Source organism: Pseudophryne corroboree, chromosome 9 (assembly GCF_028390025.1).
Source record: "Pseudophryne corroboree isolate aPseCor3 chromosome 9, aPseCor3.hap2, whole genome shotgun sequence".
Taxonomy (NCBI): Eukaryota; Metazoa; Chordata; class Amphibia; order Anura; family Myobatrachidae; genus Pseudophryne; species Pseudophryne corroboree.
The window spans coordinates 252,949,615-252,970,488 of NC_086452.1; the positions used below are offsets into that span (position 1 = coordinate 252,949,615).

General features: G+C 44.6%; 1 protein-coding gene across 1 annotated transcript in view; it reads left to right on the forward strand.

The window, feature by feature from the left end:
- Nucleotides 1-20,874, forward strand: part of COLGALT2 (collagen beta(1-O)galactosyltransferase 2) — a 265,169-nt gene that overhangs the window by 237,879 nt on the left and 6,416 nt on the right. The window lies entirely within an intron of this gene.

Below are 20,874 nucleotides of genomic sequence, written 5' to 3' on the forward strand. Positions count from 1 at the left end.
TATTCCGTAGAATAAACTGTGTTTTAACAGTTTTACGTTTTCTTCTTGAGAAACTTCTAATAGATACAGTAATGTTTGGTGGCATAAGTAGGTAATGCACCAAGCCCACACATTACGAGGGCATCTGTACCTTCTATAAACATACCTGTATGGATAGCGGTGGTAGTTTCATCACAAGAAACAGTTCTATGGTATATCTGTAATATGGATTAAGAGAACTATTCAATGACATCCAGAGATGGTATATTGTAGAATATGATGAATAGGTTTCGTGTTACATACATTGTAACATATAAGCTCTCTATGAGCATGCCTTTACATGAATAAATTGGAGACATACATCTTAAATAAATTGAAAAAAATATATAAACAGGACTGTAGCTCATGTACACTAATGATGCAGGAAATACCAGAATACTAATGCACTGTGAAGTAAATACACTATATTTTACTCAGATGTTGTGGTGGGAAAGCTCATCTGGAATCAGAAGGGTAAACAGTCTACAATCTCAATAAAAACACAGAACATATCACATGTACTTAAAAGAAGGATAAGGGATTTCAAGACATAATATTATATAACAATATGTTAAAGTATAAATTGACATAATATTGAAGGATACACCAACTAAATTTACAGGGATGAATTGCAGGATATACTCCAAATGGGAAAGAATAGTCAGAAATGCACAAGTTAGGTTAAAACATTTTAAGCTACACTTGGGGCCAAATGTAATAGAGTGAGAGTTTCAGAAAGTGAGAGATTTGGTAAGGTTTTTCAGTTTTTTTAAAGTGGCAATCATTTACACTGCAAAACCAGGTTGATCTTGCTGTGTAAATGATTGCCAATTAAAAAAAAAACTGCAAAACCTTACCAAATCTCTGACTTTTTGAAACTCTCACTCTATTACATTTGGCCCTTGATGCACAACTTTTGAAATTGATCCAAAATAAAGAAGGCCATTTATATTTAAAATGTTACACACACTTTCAATAGACACTAATGTGGGAATCCACTTGCAATAGGCTAAGCATGGGTGGGAGTGGGGTGAAGGTATTTTTTTTGACAGTACCTATCATTTATGATCAGTTTGTTAGTTACAGTGACCACTCCAAGCATATCTATAGGCTAGACATGGTGTGTGTTTTACGTTTACTGTTGATGCATTATTGTTCTTGATTTGCATGCAGTTCTGAAAAACACAGTCATACTGTATGTGCACATGCATTTTTATATGTGCACAAGAGGTATTGAATATGTGTATGGAAAGAAATCCACAATAGAAGTGATGGATACCAAAACCTTGGGTACAAGATCTTACAGATTGGATTTTGGCCTTGCCAGTTCTGATTCTACATGATACTAAACCTCAGGATTGCGGCACAAGACAATTATTTGTAAGGACTTTTCAGTCTTGTAACATTGCAAGAATTACAGACCGTTTATTCTCTTTAATGTTTAGTCTACCTGGATAAATTAATTCAGTTTCCAATTCTTAACTAGAGGTTTTAAGATAATGTTGTGTTGCTCTAATATCAGACAAATGGTATAAATCAGGGATTATGGTAAAGATAAGGCATTATAGGCCTAATTCAGACCTGATCATTTTGTGCGAAATTTCAAAGCGAACGATTAACAAATGACTGCGCATGCATACGGATAGTAGTGTGCAGGCGCGAGGTCAAACTGCGAAAAAATCATGCATCTTTTTTGATCGCTAGGCGTATACAGATTGACAGGCAGCGAACGTTTGGGAGTGACAACTGCTTGTTTTCTGGGAGTTTCAGGAAAAACGCAGGCGTTCCCAAGCATTTTCAGGGAGGGTATGTGACGTCAGCTCTGGCTCCGATCAGCCTGATTCTATCGCACTTTAGGAGTAAGGGCCTAATTCAGATCTGATCGCAGCAGCAAATTTGTTACCTAATGGACAAAACCATGTGCACTGCAGGTGGGGCAGATATAACATGTGCAGAGAGAGTTAGATTTGGGTGGGTTATATTGTTTCTGTGCAGGGTAAATATTGCCTGTTTTATTTTACACTGCAAGTTAGATTTCAGTTTGAACACACCACACCCAAATTTAACTCTCTTTGCACATGTTACTTCTGACCTCCCCCCCCCCCCACACCCTTTCCCCTGCAGTGCACATGGTTTTGCCCATTAGCTAACAAATTTGCTGCTGCGATCAGATCTGAATTAGGTCCTAAATCCTGGGCTACGCACAGACTGGAAAAATAATTTGATGGTGAGTGAGTTGTAAGCGGATTTGCAGCTGGTTGGCGTTTGCAAAGCTTTTCGCACGCCGTACACAGACTTGCACTGGGTGGATTTTCACTCTGGCTGGGCTGCGACTATCCGATCGCAAATCTCTGCAAGTTCGCAGAGGTGCGATCAGGTCTGAATTAGGCCCTGTATCGGGTAAATATGTTATGTGTAAACCTTTTTGAAATGTATCTTTAGAGCATTCCCAGTAAGAACAAAATTGCTTATGTCAAAGGTTAAGGATCTGAGGCTGCAAACCTTTCTTCCTCTGGACACCAGGATGTATGGGGCTTATTTCCCAAGTAAAAGCATCTGAGTGCCCCAGGGCAAGAATGGAAAGTTTACAGAGTTAAGGCCAGTACTGACGGGGGTGATGTGTACTGAGCGATCTTAACACAGACCGCTCAGCACACATCTCTCCCCCCGCTCCGCTCAGCACAGTGCGATGTGTGCTGAGCGAGGGGACGGACGGACGGGGGGCCTCTCACTTCACATAGCAGTGAAGTGAGCGACCCGCTAGATTGAGCCTGCATGCAGGCTCAATCTAGCACCGGCAATAGCGATTCGCGGGGCCGCGCATCGCTATCGCTGGGGGCATACACATGGCAGATCCGTGCTTAAAATCTAAACAATCTAGTCAGTTTGCTTAGATTTTAAACACAGATCTCTCCGTGTGTACCCCCCTTAAGACTAGAGATGTGCACCGGAAATTTTTCGGGTTTTGTGTTTTGGTTTTGGATTCGGTTCTGCGGCCGTGTTTTGGATTCGGACGCGTTTTGGCAAAACCTCCCTGAAAATTTTTTGTCGGATTCAGGTGTGTTTTGTATTTGGGTGTTTGTTTTCAAAAACCCCTCAAAAACAGCTTAAATCATAGAATTTGGGGGTAATTTTGATCCTATAGTATTAACCTCAATAACCACAATTTCCACTCATTTCCAGTCTATTCTGAACACCTCACACCTCACAATACTATTTTTAGTCCTAAAATTTGCACTGAGGTCGCTGGATGACTAAGCCAAGCGACCCAAGAGGGCGGCACAAACACCTGGCCCATCTAGGAGTGGCACTGCAGTGTCAGACAGGATGGCACTTAAAAAAATTGTCCCCAAACAGCACACGATGCAAAGAAAAGAGAAAAAGAGGTGCACTGTGGTCGCTGGACGGCTAAGCTAAGCGACACAAACACCTCAATATCACAGGAATTATTCGTTCTAATCAATGGTATTATTGGTCTAAATCACTGGAAGAAAATGACAAAATCACTGGAATTATTCGTTCTAATCAATGGTATTATATTATTGGTCCAAATCACTGGAAGAAAATGACAAAATCACTGGAATTATTTGGCAAGATCACTGGAATTAATAATTATAAATCACTGATATTAAGTGGTAAAATCCAGCTATCGCCTTCCTAGTGAAGTGGAATCTAGATGGGATTTTGTACCGGGGACACAATAACTTCATCAATTGTCTATATCCCACTGCACTAATGGCGGAAAACGGGCACACGTCTAACAGCGCACTGATTATACTGTGAACTGATTATACTGATCACTGATGATACTACGGAGAACTGACACTGAGCAGCGAGAACAGCACTGGACTATTGTACTGTAGTATATTGGTCACCACAATGCAGCACTGACACTGAGCACAGATATTAAGCACTGATCAGGATACTAGGAGTGACACAGAGCTGCAAGATACAGCAATGGCCTACTGTACTGTACTATATGTATACTGCTGGTCACCAAAATGCTGCACTGTCCTACTATATACTGCTCACAATAACGCAGCACAGAGATAGTATACTTGACACAGAGCTGCAAGATACAGCAATGGCCTACTGTACTGTACTATATGGATACTGCTGGTCACCAAAATGCTGCACTGTCCTACTATATACTGCTCACAATAATGCAGCACAGATATGGATAGTATACTTGACATAGAGCTGCAAGATACAGCAATGGCCTACTGTACTGTACTACTATAATTATATACTGGTAGTCCACAGTCCCCACAATGTAGCACACTGAGCACAGATATTTGCAGCACACTGAGCACAGATATGGAGCGTTTTCAGGCAGAGAATGTAGATATTTTCAGCACACTGAGCACAGATATTTGCAGCACACTGAACACAGATATTTGCAGCACACTGAGCACAGATTACGGAGCTTTTCAGGGAGAGAATGCAGCCACGTCCTCTCCGTTCAATCTCCAATGCACGAGTGAAAATGGCGGCGACGCGCGGCTCTTTATATAGAATACGAATCTCGCGAGAATCCGACAGCGGGATGATGACGTTCGGCCGCATTCGGGTTAACCAAGCAAGGCGGGAAGATCCGAGGCTGCCTCGGAACCGTGTAAAATAGGTGAAGTTCGGGGGGGTTCGGATCTCGGAGAACCGAACCCGCTCATCTCTACTTAAGACAGAGTCAGATTACATGGAGCAGCACAGATCACTCGCTCACCTTCCCATCAGCAAAAGACATTAATCTCTGGAAGCAATCAAGTTATTTGACTCATAGAAGATACTCATACTGATATCTGTGAAAGTGCAAACAGCACAAACACCTTCTAAATATTTTATGTCAGATATTGACCTATGCTTTGTAAAGAATTTTACAAGTTTCTTAATATGGAAGTAATATAATAAGACTCATAATGAACATACTGCTTCCAAGAAACAGTTTTAATTATAATTATCATTTTGGTGACTTATATTTTCCTCTCAGGACTTTCACAGATATATTTCATCCTACAAAACAGTATTTATTTTGACAATGATTTTCAATTTGTTTTAGTCTCAGTCATTTAATTAAAATTGTAGTTTAAAGTCACATTGTAGTACGGGTTGAGTCTCCCTTATCCAAAATGCTTGGGACCAGAGGTATTTTGGATATGGGATTTTTCCGTATTTTGGAATAATTGCATACCATAATGAGATATCATGGTGATGGGACCTAAATCTAAGCACAGAATGAATTTATGTTTCATATACACCTTCTACACACAGCCTGACGGTAATTTTAGCCAATATTTTTTATAACTTTGTGCATTGAACAAAGTGTGTGTACATTCACACAATTCATTTATGTTTCATATACACCTTATGCACACAGCCTGAAGGTCATTTAATACAATATTTTTAATAACTTTGTGTATTAAACAAAGTTTGTGTACATTGAGCCATCAAAAAACAAAGGTTTCACTATCTCACTCTCACGCAAAAAAGTCCGTATTTCGGAATATTCCGTATTTCGGAATATTTGGATATGGGATACTCAACCTGTATTTTTCTTTTGTTCCTTTTTAGTCAAGATTTAGTGAGTGGATCTCAGTTTTCATTTTAGTCTAATTTTAGTCAATGTTTTAGTGGATTTTGCTGAAGAACATTTCTGTAAAATTGTACAGTATGCCTACCTTTAACTGGGTTGGGTATGCCTGTGGTCGTAATGCCGGCAGTCAGAAGGCCGGCGTTACATCCCGATGGTGAGAATCCCAACAGGTAAGTATACTTACCTTTCCCAATGCCCCCCTAACTCTACCTTTTCGCAGCCTAAAGCTAACCTTCCTCTCCGGTGGTTCCTTAACCTAACCCCCCCTTCCTGCAGCCTAAAGATGTCTCTCCCTCCTCTGCAGCCTAACCCTAACCCTCCCCTTTGGGAGGCCCTAACCCCCTGCACGCAGCTTAACCCTAACCCTCTCTTTCCAGGAGGCTAACCCTAACCCACCTTCTGCAGCTTAAACCCCCCCCCCCCCCCCCCACAGCTCACCTGTCCGCAGCCCCGGCAAACCCTCGTGATCCTGGCATTTTGATCATTGTGGGGATTCTGACGTCGGTATTTCGACTGCCGGGATACAGAGCACCGGGATCCTGACCGTATCATCTTTAACTACTGTAGGCGTTTAGTATTCTAGGCTAAGTAGGTTGAGAATGTGTAACATACGGAGTCTGACGACGCATACAGTTTATCATACACAATGTCTTAAGTTTATTAGAACAAGCAAGTACAATACACAATTCTATTTACTTCACAGCATATTTATTTTGTGCAAATATCTAGAACACAATTGTTCTTTAAAAATGTTTAACTCTACCAGTGTTTTGGTTTAGTTTTTTGCTTTGTTTTAGTTAAGATTTAGTTAGTGGCTCTCGTTTTTTTTTGTATAGTCTAATTTCAGTCTAATTTTCGTCAACAAAATGAACACTGCTACAAAATATGTCCCCTAATGTACTATGGTGGTCATTCCAAGTTGATCGTTCGCTAGCAACTTTTTGCAGAGCAGCGATCATCTCAACCACGGCTAAATTGCGCAAGCGTATGCAACGCAATGTGCAGGCGCTTCATACGAGTACAAAGCGGTTCGTTGCTGAGCGATGGATTTAACGAAGAATCCATTCGCACAGCCGAACGCACAGTGATTGACAGGCAGAGGGCGTTTATGGGTGTCAACTGACTGTTTTCAGGGAGTGGTTGGAAAAACGCAGGCGTGTCCAAGCGTTTGCAGGGCGGGTGTCTGACGTCAAATCCGGACCAGACATGCTGAAAGGATCGCAAGGGCTGAGTAAGTCTAGAGCTACTTAGAAACTACACAAAATGTTTTCGGCCCGCTCGACAGCACACGCGTTCGCTCACTTGCTAAGTGAAAATAGACTCCCCCCATAGTCCCCCGGCGACTATTTGATCGTAAGCCAGCAAAAAGTTGCTAGCGAGCGATCAACTCGGAATGACCCCCTATATTATGTGCCTTCTACTGTACCAATTTCAGCTATATCAGATAAATTTGATTTATTGGAGGATTAGTCTTTGTTTTGTGCCACATTTAACTTCTAATGGTATACAATGTTTATGTTCTCTTTTTTTTTGTGTTATTAAGTCCTCATAGCCAGTTATACTGGGAGTTAGAAACATAGAAACAGAGAATTTGACGGCAGATAAGAACTGCTTGGCCCATCTAGTCTGCCCCCCCCCCCCCCTTTTTTTTTTTTACCATATTTGTATCTCAAACCTTATTTGATCCTTATTTTTTTTTTAATCATGTTTTTTTTATTGCTTTTTCAAAAACAGTACAACATAAAACAATACAAAACATTCAAATAAACAGTTGCAAAACCGTATTTGTGCTCTCCTTATATCTCCACCAAAAATTAGCTATATCGTATGGTGAAGAGGCATATCCATGTATCAGGTGCAAGGCCGTCTAGTAGAAATACAATCTGTAAGCATAGCGTATAAAGGGTTTTAAACTATAACAGCCAGCAACGGTACAATAAAAAATATCATATCCTCAGTAAATAAAAGAGATACATCAGTACCATACATCAGATAATTAGAAAAAAAAATAGAGGAGAAAGGGAGAATCAAGTTAAGTTACGTGCTGAGATGCGTGGGAGGTAGGCTGGACCGCGCAGGGACAACTCAGCGCCATACATATTGCACAATATTTAAGACGGAGAATCAAGAAAGTGCAGAGATTTCCTCCAAGATCCCCATATCCTATCAAGTTTCTGTGGACAGTTACTTTTAGTGTACATAAAGCGCTCATGAAAGATAGTAGTATTCACCAAGGCAACCCACTCAGCAGACGTCAGAGGGGCATGAGCCATCCAGTTGCGGGCTATACACACTCTGGCCAATGTTAAAGCAGTGTTAACATAAAGACGAGAATGAAGCGGGAGGGATTCCTGTAAATTAAGGCCAAATATACAATTGCGTGGAGTCATCAACGGAATCCGTATACCCGTGCGACTCACAGAGGCTGTGACCTCTTCCCAGAAGGCATACACCCGCGGGCACTGCCACAGCAAGTGCCAGAACCCAGCAGGAGAACATTTCGGACAGTTATCAGAAGCCGAGCCTCCAAACTTAAACAAACCGCACGGAGTCCAGTAGACCGTATGCAGGATGTACAGCTGTATCTGCTGGAATCTAACACTCGCCGAGGCCACACGCGGGGAGGCCAGGATATGGTCCCAATCCTCATCATCAATTGCAACCGAATCTAGTACCCATTTAGCTTGGAGGGCGCTCACCCCATCTGAACCAGAGAAGGAGAGGAGGGAGGAGTAGAGAACCGAGACCCTTCCACGAGAAGGCAATGTGCGGATTATTGTATGAACAGGGGATTCAGAGAGTCGTGGAGCAGAGCCCCGCCACTGCGCCGTCAATGCATGCCGGAGTTGTAAATACCGAAAAAAATAATGTCTAGGGATGGCATATGTAGTAGATAAATAATCGAAACTATGGAGCACTCCATTCTGATAAAGGTGCCCCAAGGCAGACACCCCAAAAGAGGTCCAGCCAGAGCTGCCCTCCAAACCATAAAGTTCAGAAAAAGACATATTGTTCCAGAGTGGAGAACAGGGGTCCATTGTGGAATCTCCTATTAATTTCTCAGCTGCCAGCCAGACTCTACGAGCCTGTTGTAATAACGGGGGAAGAGAGGACAATGAAGTATGTGCTAGTAGAAACTGTAGGCCAGTTTTATCTTAAAGAGCCACAGGGAGGTTTCCATAGTCCCCCGGGGTAACCCACTCACAGAGTTGTACCAGCTGGGCAGCTAAATAATACAGACGCATATCCGGCAATGCCAGACCACCTTCTGCTCTGGGTCTGCTAAGTGTTTTATATGCAATACGGGCCCGTTTAGCACCCCAAATAAAGGAGGCAATATATTGGGAAATCAACACAAATTGTGAGACATGGATATAAACCGGTGCATTCTGTAGTATATAAAGAAATTTGGGTTGGATGATCATTTTAACAATATTCACACGGCCCGTAACAGTTAAAGGGAGTTTCTGCCAAATTTGCATCGTTATACGTAAATTATCAATCTGGGGAGTCAAATTCAAGGCGATAAAATCTTTAGGAGAATGAGAAATTTGAATGCCGAGATATTTAAACTGGGTACACCATTTAAAGGGGAGATTGTATGAGGGGGGAGGTGATGTGGAAGGACTTAACGGAAACACCACTGATTTGCCTCAATTAATGCAGATACCTGAGAAAGAGCCAAACACCTTTACTAAGTCAAGAAGGGCAGGCAATGAAAGGGATATATCCTTCAAAAATAATATCATATCGTCTGCGTATAAAACAATTTTTTCTTCTTGACCCACAACACAAAGCCATGTGATATACACAGCAGCCCTAACAGCGCAGGCCAAGGGCTCTATGGCAAGAGCAAAAAGTAGTGGGGACAGAGGGCACCCCTGTTGAGTTCCCCTCCCCAGCAGGAAAGATTAACTATCCTGGACAGTTAACTATCCGTTACCTAAGCCGTTACCTAAGCCGTTAACTATCCGTTACCTAAGCCGTTACCTAAGCCGTTAACTATCCGTTACATATGCCGTTACCTAAGCCGTTACCTAAGCCGTTAACTATCCGTTACCTAAGCCGTTACCTAAGCCGTTAACTATCCGTTACCTAAGCCGTTAACTATCCTGGACAGTTATACAGGAGCTTAACCCAGGACAGGAAGTTCGGGCCTATTCCAAATCTTACAGGAACCTCCTAGAGATACACCCATTCTACAGAGTCAAAGGCGCGGGCAGCGTCCAGGGAAACAACTATCGCACCGTCCAACTCATCACCCGCCAACTGCATATACGTAAATAATCGTCTTAAGATTTATAGAGGTAGATCTGCCCGGCATAAAGCCAGTTTGGTCAGAATGGACCAGCTCCAGAACCACAGTGTTAAGCCGGAGCGCTAAAAGTTTGGCAAGAATTTTAATGTCAGTTGACAGCAAGGAGATAGGACGGTACAAGTCTAAGGAGAGGGGATCTTTACCCGGCTTCGGTATCAACACCACCAGCGCCTCGGCCACAGATGGGAGGAGAGTACCACCCTTTAACAAAGATTCAAAGATTTGGGGGCAAAAAAATCCAGATGAGTTTTATACAGTTCAATAGGGAGTCCATCTACCCCAGGGGCCTTATTACTGGGGAAGGACCTAATGGCGTTCTCCACCTCCTCCAGTGTGATAGGTGCTTCCAAAAATTGTTGTGACTCGGGACTCAGGGCGGGAACCTCTATCATGTTCAAATAATCAGAAAGTGCTGAATGCGTGTACTGCACCCTGGACTTATAAACATCTACAAAATGTGCATAAAAACTAGAAGCTATAGAAGGGGTATCCGTACAAATAACGCCAGACATGCTCCTAATACTATGCACAGTGGTAGGGGCCATCTCCTGTCTAGCCAAGTAGGCCAGAAATTTCCCCAAACGATCTCCCTGAATATAGAAATCATGGGCACGAAACAGTAAACCTCTCTTTGATTTATCAAGAAGTAGATCCGTCAATTGCTTATGAACAATCAGCCATTCCACCAGATCCGCAGGGAGGCCGCTACGCAAATAAGCCTACTCAAGTTCACCACTTCTCCTCTCCAACTCCTCCTCAGATTTTCTACTAAATATCTTCGACTGGGTGACTCTGGAAATTAGTGAACCATGCAGGAAAGCCTTGTAGGCATCCCACACCAATGGGGCATTATTGCAAATAGGGTTATTAGTAAAGAACTCCTCCCAGAGCACAATTAATTCAGAGGCAGCACCCATCTGAGTCAACCAAAAAGGGTTAAACCTCCAAAAGGATGCCCCCCTTGGTATATCAAAGCACATAGATAACAATATAGGGGAGTGATCAGATACCCCATGTTGCAAATATCTCACTGAGGATACACAGGGAAGTAGTGAGCGAGTAAGCAGTGCCAAATCTATACGGGAAAATACTCCATGGGAACTTGAAAAACAGGAGAAACAGCTGACAGAAGGATTGTGCAAGTGCCAGACATCCACAAGGCCAAGCTCGGAGATCAGGCGGGCTAAAGGCAGTGGGTCCAGTAGATGCACTCTGGGCAGCAGGCCTCCATCTATCAGCAGCCTCATTCAAAACAGCATTAAAATCACCAATGCATATAGCTGGGATAGAGGGAAATTCCTGTATAAAGGCACATGCCTTCACCAGAATTCCAGAGTTATAGGGGGGTATATATATATAGCAAGTAGCACAAAAGGGGAGCCGTGTATTGTGCCAGCTAGAAACACATAGCAACCTAACGGGTCAGTTTGGACCTTAGTGCAGGCAAAATTCTGATTTTTGTGAATCAGTAGCGATACACCCCTGGAATTAGAATGGAAGGTGGAGTGAAACGACCACCCCACCCAAGGTTTCCTGAGTGAAAGAACCCAGCTGCCAATTAGATGCGTTTCCATAAGGCAAACCAAACCCAGATTTTGGGTCCTAATTTATTTTAAAACTAGAGAAAGTTTGACCTTATCATTAAGGCCTCGAACATTCAATGAGAAAACGTTTACCATAGTGACGCATAGAATTGGAGTATAGAAACCCTAAGCCAGCATTGTCCGAGCACCAGCCACCCCCCACTCAAAATGGAGGCAGACATAAAGCAGCACGCTTAATACAAAAGAGCACAGGAAAAACACATTCAATAAAACAAAAAACAACGGTAAGAAAAATAACAAAACCCAATCACCCCCACCCCGCATACCAACCCAAACATAGGTACACCTATCCCCAAACATTATGAAAAGACTCTAGAAGAGAGCCAGACAAAAAGAGAAAAATAAACTAACTTCAGGGCAATTAAACCTCATAACCTATAGGACATGAAGTACCCAGCCTATCATCAGGAACATTTCAATAAGAAATATTTATCAATCAGCCCTGACAAAAAGCATCACTAGAAATATCCGTCAGACAATGAATACTCGAAGCTAGGAATACACAAAAAAGTCACAAGGTGGAGCAGCGCGGTGATTAGGTTGTGAATCAATCCAAGCAGAGGCTCCCCTTGGAGTGTCAAAGAAATACGTGCGGTTGCCAGACACCACCCGAAGCCGCGCAGGGTATAACATAGAATATTGTAGCTGCAGATCCCGTAGCCTCTGTTTAACTTGCATATATTGCGAACGGGATTTCTGAACCTCAGCCGAAAAGTCCTGAAACACAGACACCCTCTGACCCCCATGTTTCAGCAGGCCTTTAATCCTAGCAAGACGTAATATAGCATCCCTATCTTTGTAGTGAAGAATCTTAGCGATAAAAGTCCTGGGCTGTGCACCTGGAAGAAGGGGGCGGGTGGGAGCTCGGAGGGCCCGTTCAACAGCAACTGTGGGGTAAACGAATCTTTGCTGAACAAGGACAACAACCAGGTTTCCAGAAATTGTTCCGGTTGGGAACCCTCCGACTTTTCGGGAAGGCCCATTGTTCCGTCTGAGGCGCCCTTTGATATCCGTCAATTTAAGTTTACACGCAGACATCTGTGATTCCAGGGAAGTAAGACGGGCAGGAATAGGTGTACAGGAGTCTTCCAGCGTAGAAATATGATTCTCCGTCTCCCCAACCCTGTCCCTGAGCTTCTGCATATCTTGGTGTATAAACGAGATATCAATGTGAACCTCCGCCACTTTATCCGCGAGACGCTTCTCAGAATCCGTAATGGCTTGCAGAAGTTGGGACATAGTAACTTCAGCAGCTTCCACCATGTTTGGGGAAGGGGAAGAGGAAGCAGCTGACGACGGAGAGTAAGTTGCAGAAGAAACAGGAGTCCGTTCTACGTGGGCAAACTGCGCTAAATGCGCCACAGCAGAGGCGCGGCGTCTCCGGACCATCAGGCTGACACAGTAGAACCAGATTGAGGCAGGTTATGTTATAAATCCTCCAGCAGGTAAAACGGGGGTACAGGGACGACAGTACCAATGTGGAGTCGTAGCAATGAGGTAGGAGGCACAGGAGCAAAGAGGGGGGAGAAAAGGGAAACCACCACTCACCACTTCACAGCACCCACACACCTCCAGCAGCAGCAGCAGCAGCAGACAGGCAGCACCAGATGCTAGATATGGGGCTGCCGTCCAGGAAGGCAGCAGTGTTCCGCCCAGGATCACCGTGGATGCAGCGGACACCATCCTCACAGGCAGGAGACTCAATTCAGCAGGCACAGGGCTCCACAGCAGCAGAGAGGAGACCCCAAATCACCCAGCCCAAGTCCGGTAATGCAGGCTACGAGCTGCGGGATAGGCACAGGCGGGAGCGGATCCGCGCTCCCCGGAGAATCCAAAATGGTGCCCAGCGGCTGTCACACAGGCAGCGCTTCCACCGCGGCGGCCACAGCATGGAGGGAGATCAGCGCCGGGAGCAAGGAGAGCAGTGGTCCGCGCGATCCACTCCACAGACAGGCAGGAGCTAGGCAGGCCGGCAGGAGGCTGGAGCAGGGCCTAGGTTTCAGGCCACGGCAATCCCCAAGATGGCGCCGGTCCACGCAGGCCGAGCACGGCACACCCTGGAGCACAGCACACAGGGGTAAGATGCCAGATTGTCCCTAAATACAGCTCAAGGTTGGCAGCAGTCAATCAGGCATCCGAGCAGGGCAATTAGGGCACCAATACAGGGCAGCAGGATAACTAGCAGGAGGATTAGGCTGTGGAGCAAGGGAACCACGTCCTACTCCATGTCCAGCTAGGCCACGCTCCCGCTTATTTGATCCTTATTTCTTTGTAAGGATATCCTTATGTCTATCCCATTCATCTTTAAATTGCTCTACTGTCTTAGCCTCTACCACCTCTGATGGGAGGCTATTCCACTTGTCCACCATGCTTTCTGTAAAGTCATTTTTCCACAACTTTCCCCTGAACCTCCCCCCTCCAGTCGCAGTGCATGTCCTCGTGTCCTATTGCTTCTCTTCGTTTGGAGAATGTTTCCCTCCTATACTTTGTTAAAACCTTTGATATATTTGAAAGTTTCTATCATGTCCCCCCTTTACCTTCTCTGCTCCAAACTATACATATTGAAATTTTTTAGTCTTTCTGGGTATGTTTTGTGATGTAGGCCATGCACCATTCTAGATGCCCTTCTTTGTACAATCTCTAATGTATTAATATCCTTTTGAAGATATGGCCTCCAGAATTGACCACAGTGTTCTAGATGAGGCCGTACCATTGACCTATACAGTGGCATTATTACTTTTTACTGCTGATTCCTCTCCCAGTGCAGCCAAGCATTTGACAAGCCGTCCTTATTGCTTTGTTACATTGCTTACCTGCCTTTAAGCTCTAGGCATAGTACTGTATACAGTACAGGAGGACCTCATACCCATTTATACTTGGAATAATGTATAGTTCATTCACCCCCCCCCCCTGCCCCGACTTTTTAGTTCTAGACGTATAGACGTAGTGTACACTACAGAAGAAGCTCATAGAGATGCTTACTTGGACAAGTGTATAGTTCTCCTTCTCTTCCTTGTTACAGTACAATGGTGGGATGGTAGCCTAAGACATGCTTAGATGGGATGCAGTTAGGTTGCTGGCAGTCGGGATCCCCGGCGGTCAGGATACCGACGCCGGAATCCCGACTGCTGACAATGCCGCCAGCCAGAATCCTGCTAACAGGGGTTATTCCCACTCGTGGGTGTCCACGATACCTATAGAGTGGAAATAGAGCCTGTTGCGAATAGAACCTGTTCGCTCGCCATGCTGCCGGCATAATGGCGGACGGGATGCCGTTCTCGGTATACTGACGGCCAGCATCCTGGCCGTCGGTATATCATACTAAACCCGCTTAGATATTAGCAAGCAGTAAGACTGTGTCTCCAGTATAGATAACATTTGAGCAAGTAATGGCTTGCATTGATTCATACATCCCTATTCTTCTTGTCACCACTCCATTTCTGCAACAGTCATGAGTGGTATATCCTGGCCTATTTGATTGTCAGTTAGACATTTATGTAGCTAGAGTGCCCTGTTGGGGCTCACTCAAAAGAGTAATACATTATTTCTCTTACGTCCTAGAGGATACTGGGGTCCATTTAGTACCGTGGGGTATAGATGGGTCCACCAGGAGCCATGGGCACTTTAAGAATTTGATAGTGTGGGCTGGCTCCTCAGTTTATGCCCCGCCTACCAGACTCAGTTTAGAAAATGTGCCCGGAGGAGCCAGTCACGCTGAAGGAAGCTCCTGAAGAGTTTTCTGCATTTATTTTATATGTTTGTTATTTTCAGGCAGGGCTGGTCGACACCAGCCTGCCTGCTGCGTGGGACTTAGGAGGGGGGGGGGGGGGGGGACAAGGGCCCAACCTCTTGAAGACTTCTTGACAAAGAGGAGGGTGCCCCTTGAAACGCGTTGAAGCAGCTGGAGAGACCACTTGATGCAGTAGGAAACCGGTAACATCCACAAACATCGGAAGAAGCAGGTGTAACATCGCATCCAGTGACTGCAGCACAGGACATTTGCACCACCTGCACTATCCGAGAACTGTGTGTTTCACCACAAGCAAGTGATATACCAAACTGGTATTTTTTAAATTGACTGTGTATTATAAATAAATCCTTTTTTAACCTCTATTGGGATGCAAGCCTTGTTTGGAGTGAAGGTTGTTCTGCACAGATGAAAGATACCTTTATATGAACACGAGAAAGAAATTTAATGTAAGTTTCATTCTAATTTTAAATTAAGAAAAGCCTTGTTTGATGTGTGTAAAGAAACTGCTACATGCACTCGAGGCAGAATTTCAATGTAAGTTCTGTTCTTGAGAGAGCCAGAGATTGTCCAGATTTGAGAAGAGACCAATATATTAGAGAAACATAGCGCTGATTCATTCCTTTCTTTTTATTTCAACCTCTTGAAGGGTTAATGGTCCCGTTCCCCGCTGACCGGACACTGAGCTCCTGAGGGAACTATTCGCAAGCCCCAACATGGCGAGCGTACATTCCCGCAGCATGCCGCCACCCCTAATAGAGTCAGAAGAATGAAGAGTGGTGAGTACTAAGGTCCCGTTTAGCGGGGTGCTGGCCATTATGGCGGCGTGAGGGTACGGAGACGCACGGCTTCTAAACTGGAATGCGGAATGCTGACAGGACAGGGACGCGCAGCTCCTCCAGTGTGACTCTATATTACCTCAGAGGTACCAGGGGGTCATAGCAGGGTGGGAGCAACTATTAATGTACTAAGTCCCCTATCCGGGTACTTAGTCTGCGACCCGGCTAAGCTTGGCATTAGCAATAAGGGCGCGGTAGGGGCTGGCTCCAAACAACTCTGTGTCTCCCTGAAGGGCTCTTTGTGGGTTAATTGTGCTTAACCTTTTCCTGTGTGTGTGTGTGTGTGTGCTGTCACATTTACATTATGTCAGGCAAAGAGTGTGTGTCATGTACCTCAGAGTGTTCCTCTTCACCAGGGGGCTCACTACTGGGTACTCAGGGTTCACAGACTAGCAGGGCTGAACCGGAATGGGTTAATTCTCTTAAGGGAATGATCTCAACTCTTTCTACAAAATTGTCCCACAATGAGAAAGAGACACAATACTTAAAACAGACTGTGGATGAGTTTATGAACAGAGACTCAGTCCCCAAGACAGCATCTCAATCCCCTCCCATTTGTCTGCAAAAATGATCACTGGCCCATATCCTACAGTCTGACTCTGACGCTGACAGGTCAGACATGGAGGAGGGGGAGGTGGACTCAGAGGGAGGGGGCGGATGCAGCTCTGTCTCAGGGAATAGAGGCTCTTATAGAGGCTATCAGAGATGTTCAGCATATTCCTGATAAGGTGCCAGAGGAGTGTGAGGAATCTTATTTTAATGTAAAAAAGAAGTCCTCAGTCACTTTTCCTGCGTCAAAGGAATTGAATACCCTGTTTGAAGAACTATGGGTTAATCCTGATAAGAAGCTTCAGATCCCTAAATTGCTTTCATCTTTTCCTTTTCCTCTGGAGGATAGGAAAAAATGGGAAAATCCACCGATAGTGGACGCATCAGTTTCTAGGCTGTCACGTAAAATTGTATTGCCTGTTCCTGGTGCAGCCTCCCTGAAAGACACGGCTGATCATAAAATTGAGACTACACTGAAATCAGTGTACACAGCTGCTGGTTTTGCCCAAAGACCCACTATTGCATGTGCATGGATCACTAAAGCCATTGCTAAATGGTCAGGTAACCTACTTGAGGGGTTAGATTCCTTATCCGGGCGGGATGTTGTTGTTGTTTTACTCCTGCAGCATATACAGGACTCTGTGAACTTTATGGTGGAAGCCATAAAAGAGAGAGGCTTGCTTAATGCATGCACCACCGCAATGGCAGTGTCGGCACGCAGGTGCTTGTGGCTACGCCAGTGGACTGCTGACGCCGACTCCAGCAAAGGTGTGGAAGGCCTATCATTCACAGGAGAGGCCTTGTTCGGAGATGAATTAGACAAATGGAACTCCACAGCTACTGCGGGTAAGTCTACGTATCTTCCTTCCGCAGCCCCCCCAACCAAGAAGACTTATTCAGCTTCTAAGTTACAGTCCTTTCGGACGGCTAAGTTCAAGGGCAAATCCAGAGGTGCTCCTACGTCCTGCAGCGGTGCAAGAGGTAAACCACGCAAACCAGCAACAGCAGGTGCTTAGGAACAGAGCTCAGGCTCTGCTTCCTCAAAGACTTCAGTATGACGGTGGACCGCAGTGCCTGGAAGGCTGTCAGGTGGGAGCACGCCTACAATTCTTCAGTCAAATCTGGTCAAATTCGTACCAGGATCCCTGGGTCATAAATCTTATTTCCCAGGGCTACAGACTGGAGTTCCAAGAGCTCCCACCTCACAGATTCTTCAAATCAGGCTTGCCAGTTTCACAAGAGGCAAGTATAACTTTACAACATGCCATCCAAAAACTGGTACAGACTCAGGTCATTGTTCCAGTTCCACCTCATCAGCTAAACAAGGGGTACTATTCCAACTTGTTTGTAGTACCGAAACCGGACGGTTCGGTAAGACCAATTTTGAACCTCTAGTCATTGAACAGCAATGTCAAGAATACTCCTCTGGGCAGAGAGAAATGCTGTGGCGTTGACAGCGGTCTTCATTCCGGGAGTAGACAACTGGGACGCAGACTTGACCTGCACCCGGGGGAGTGGGGCCTTCACTCAGAAGGGTCAAGTACTTGACAAGTCAATGGGGATATCCACAGATCGACACGATGGTCTCTCATCTCAACAAGAAGCTCAAGCGGTATTGTTCCAGGTCAAGAGACCCACAGGCACTGGCGGTAGACGTCCTGACGACTCCATGGGTCTATCAAATAGTGTCCATGTTTCCTCCACTTCCTCTGATCCCAAGAATTCTAAGTAGAATAAAAAGGGAAAAGGTTCAAGCAATTCTAATTGCTCCGGAATGGCCAAGAAGGGCCTGGTACGCGGACCTTCTGGAGATGCTCCTCGAAGATCCGTGGCCTCTGCCTCTTCGCGAGGATCTTCTGCAACAGGGCCCGTTCGTCCATCAGGACTTACCGCGGCTATGTTTGACAGCATGGAAATGTTTGACAGCATGGAAGTTGAATTTCTGATTCTAGCCAGGAGAGGGATCTCTAACAAGGTTATCCCGACTATAATCCAAGCCAGGAAAGGGGTAACGTCTAAGCATTATCATCGTATTTGGAAGAAATACGTCTCTTGGTGTGAGAGCAGAAAATTTTCTGCGGTGGAATTCCATCTAGGACGTTCCTGCTTTTTCTACAAGCAGGAGTGGATGTGGGCCTACCTCTGGGCTCCATAAAAGTCCATATTTCGGCCTTGTCCATTTTCTTTCAGAAACAATTGGCTTTTCTACCTGAGGTCCAGACGTTCTTGAAAGGTGTTCTGCACATCCAACCTCCCTTTGTGCCTCCTACAGCACCTTGGGATCTCGATGTGATGCTGCATTTCCTTCACTCGGACTGGTTTGAGCCGTTACAGGGGGTGGATGTAAAATATCTTACGTGGAAGACCGTCACACTGTTGGCCTTGGCTTCAGCAAGATGTGTGTCGGAGCTGGGGGCTTTGTCTCACAAAAGTCCCTATTTAATTTTCCATGAGGACAGAGCTGAACTCAGAACTCGTCAGCAATTTCTTCCTAAGGTGGTGTCTGCGTTTCACATCAACCAACGTATTGTGGTTCCGGTTTTCACCGACACCTCTGCTACTTAACAGTCTTTGGATGTTGTGAGGGCTTTGAAGGCGTATGTGAAAAGAACAGCTCGTCACAGAAAGACGGACTCGCTGTTTGTTCTTTTTGATCCCAATACGATTTGATGTCCTGCTTCAAAGCAGACTATTGCACGCTGCATCAGACTTACTATCCAGCATGCTTATTTCACAGCAAGTTTGCCATGTCCAAGACCTGTACAGGCCCACTCTACTAGGTCGGTGGGTTCTTCCTGGGTGGCTACTTGGTCAGGTTCTTGGTCAGGTACGAACACATTTGCAAAGTTCTACAAGTTCGATACTTTGGCCTCTGAGGACCTGAGGACCTTCAGTTTGGTCAATCAGTTCTGCAGGGACCTCAGCACTCTCCCACCCGGTTTGGGAGCTTTGGTACATCCCCATGGTACTAAATGGATCCCCAGTATCCTCTAGGACGTAAGAGAAAATAGGATTTTAATTACCTACCGGTAAATCCTTTTCTAGTAGTCTGTAGAGGATACTGGGCACCCGCTCAGTGCTTCATTCTTCCTGCACTGTTACTTGGTTAAGTAATGTTGATTCAGCCGTTGCTGTTCCTGTTTCAAGTTTGGTTAGCTTGGCTTTCCTCTTGTTGTGTGTTCTGGTTCGGAATCTCACCACTATCCATATTTATCCTTCTTTCGAAGTATGTCCGTCTCCTCTGGCACAGTTTCCTAGACTGAGTCTGGTAGGAGGGGCATAGAGGGAGGAGCCAGCCCACACTATCAAATTCTTAAAGTGCCCATGGCTCTTGGTGGACCCGTCTATACCCCATGGTACTAAATGGACCCCAGTATCCTCTACGGACTACGAGAAAAGGGTTTACCGGTAGGTAATTAAAATCCTATTTTAGATCGTTTTTGTAGTCTGAGAATGTAACACTTGCATAGCGCACACCCTAAGGCAGCAATTTCTTACTCGGACAGATATTGGAGGCCTACTACAGATTAGATTTGACAAGAAGCAATGTAATATACCTTCTAAACTGAAGGATTGACAAATTGATCTGTCATATACAGTATCAATGAGCACCTTTACAGATTGCTACTAGACTTACCACTTCTTTTATTGCCATTGTAACTCCCACTATCAGCATTGCATTGGGCAGTAACAAAAAAAATAAATCTTTTTTCAGGATTAGTTTGAACAATTCAGTCTGGTGAGGTTTGGTAAATCTTATTTTGCGATTTATACTGGGATAAGCCATATGGATTCTAAGACATTTTAGAGCTTTGTTAATTTAAATCAAGGTCTGTTTATTTTTATGGTTTATTTATCTTGTAAATGTTTTCTCTGTATCTAGCATGCCTATGTGACACTAATGTAGTAATGACGGCATGGAGAAGAGACGCAGCGATGTGCATTATTGGCTTGACACTTTCTGTATGAGCTCTAGAGTGGATATATTATATTATGAGCACCGTACAGCTAATACCGCTTTGTGCTGCTGTCACAAATAAACATGCTCCATCTCAAGTTATGGGCTAAAGAAAATAAATTGTTCTTGTCTTCTCACCTCAATATAATAAAAAAATAAAGTTGGTGTCATTTCTGCCTTTTTATCATGTATACATATCTCCATTTTCAGTGTCTGAAACTATTACTTCCATCTTTATTTTATGAGCATA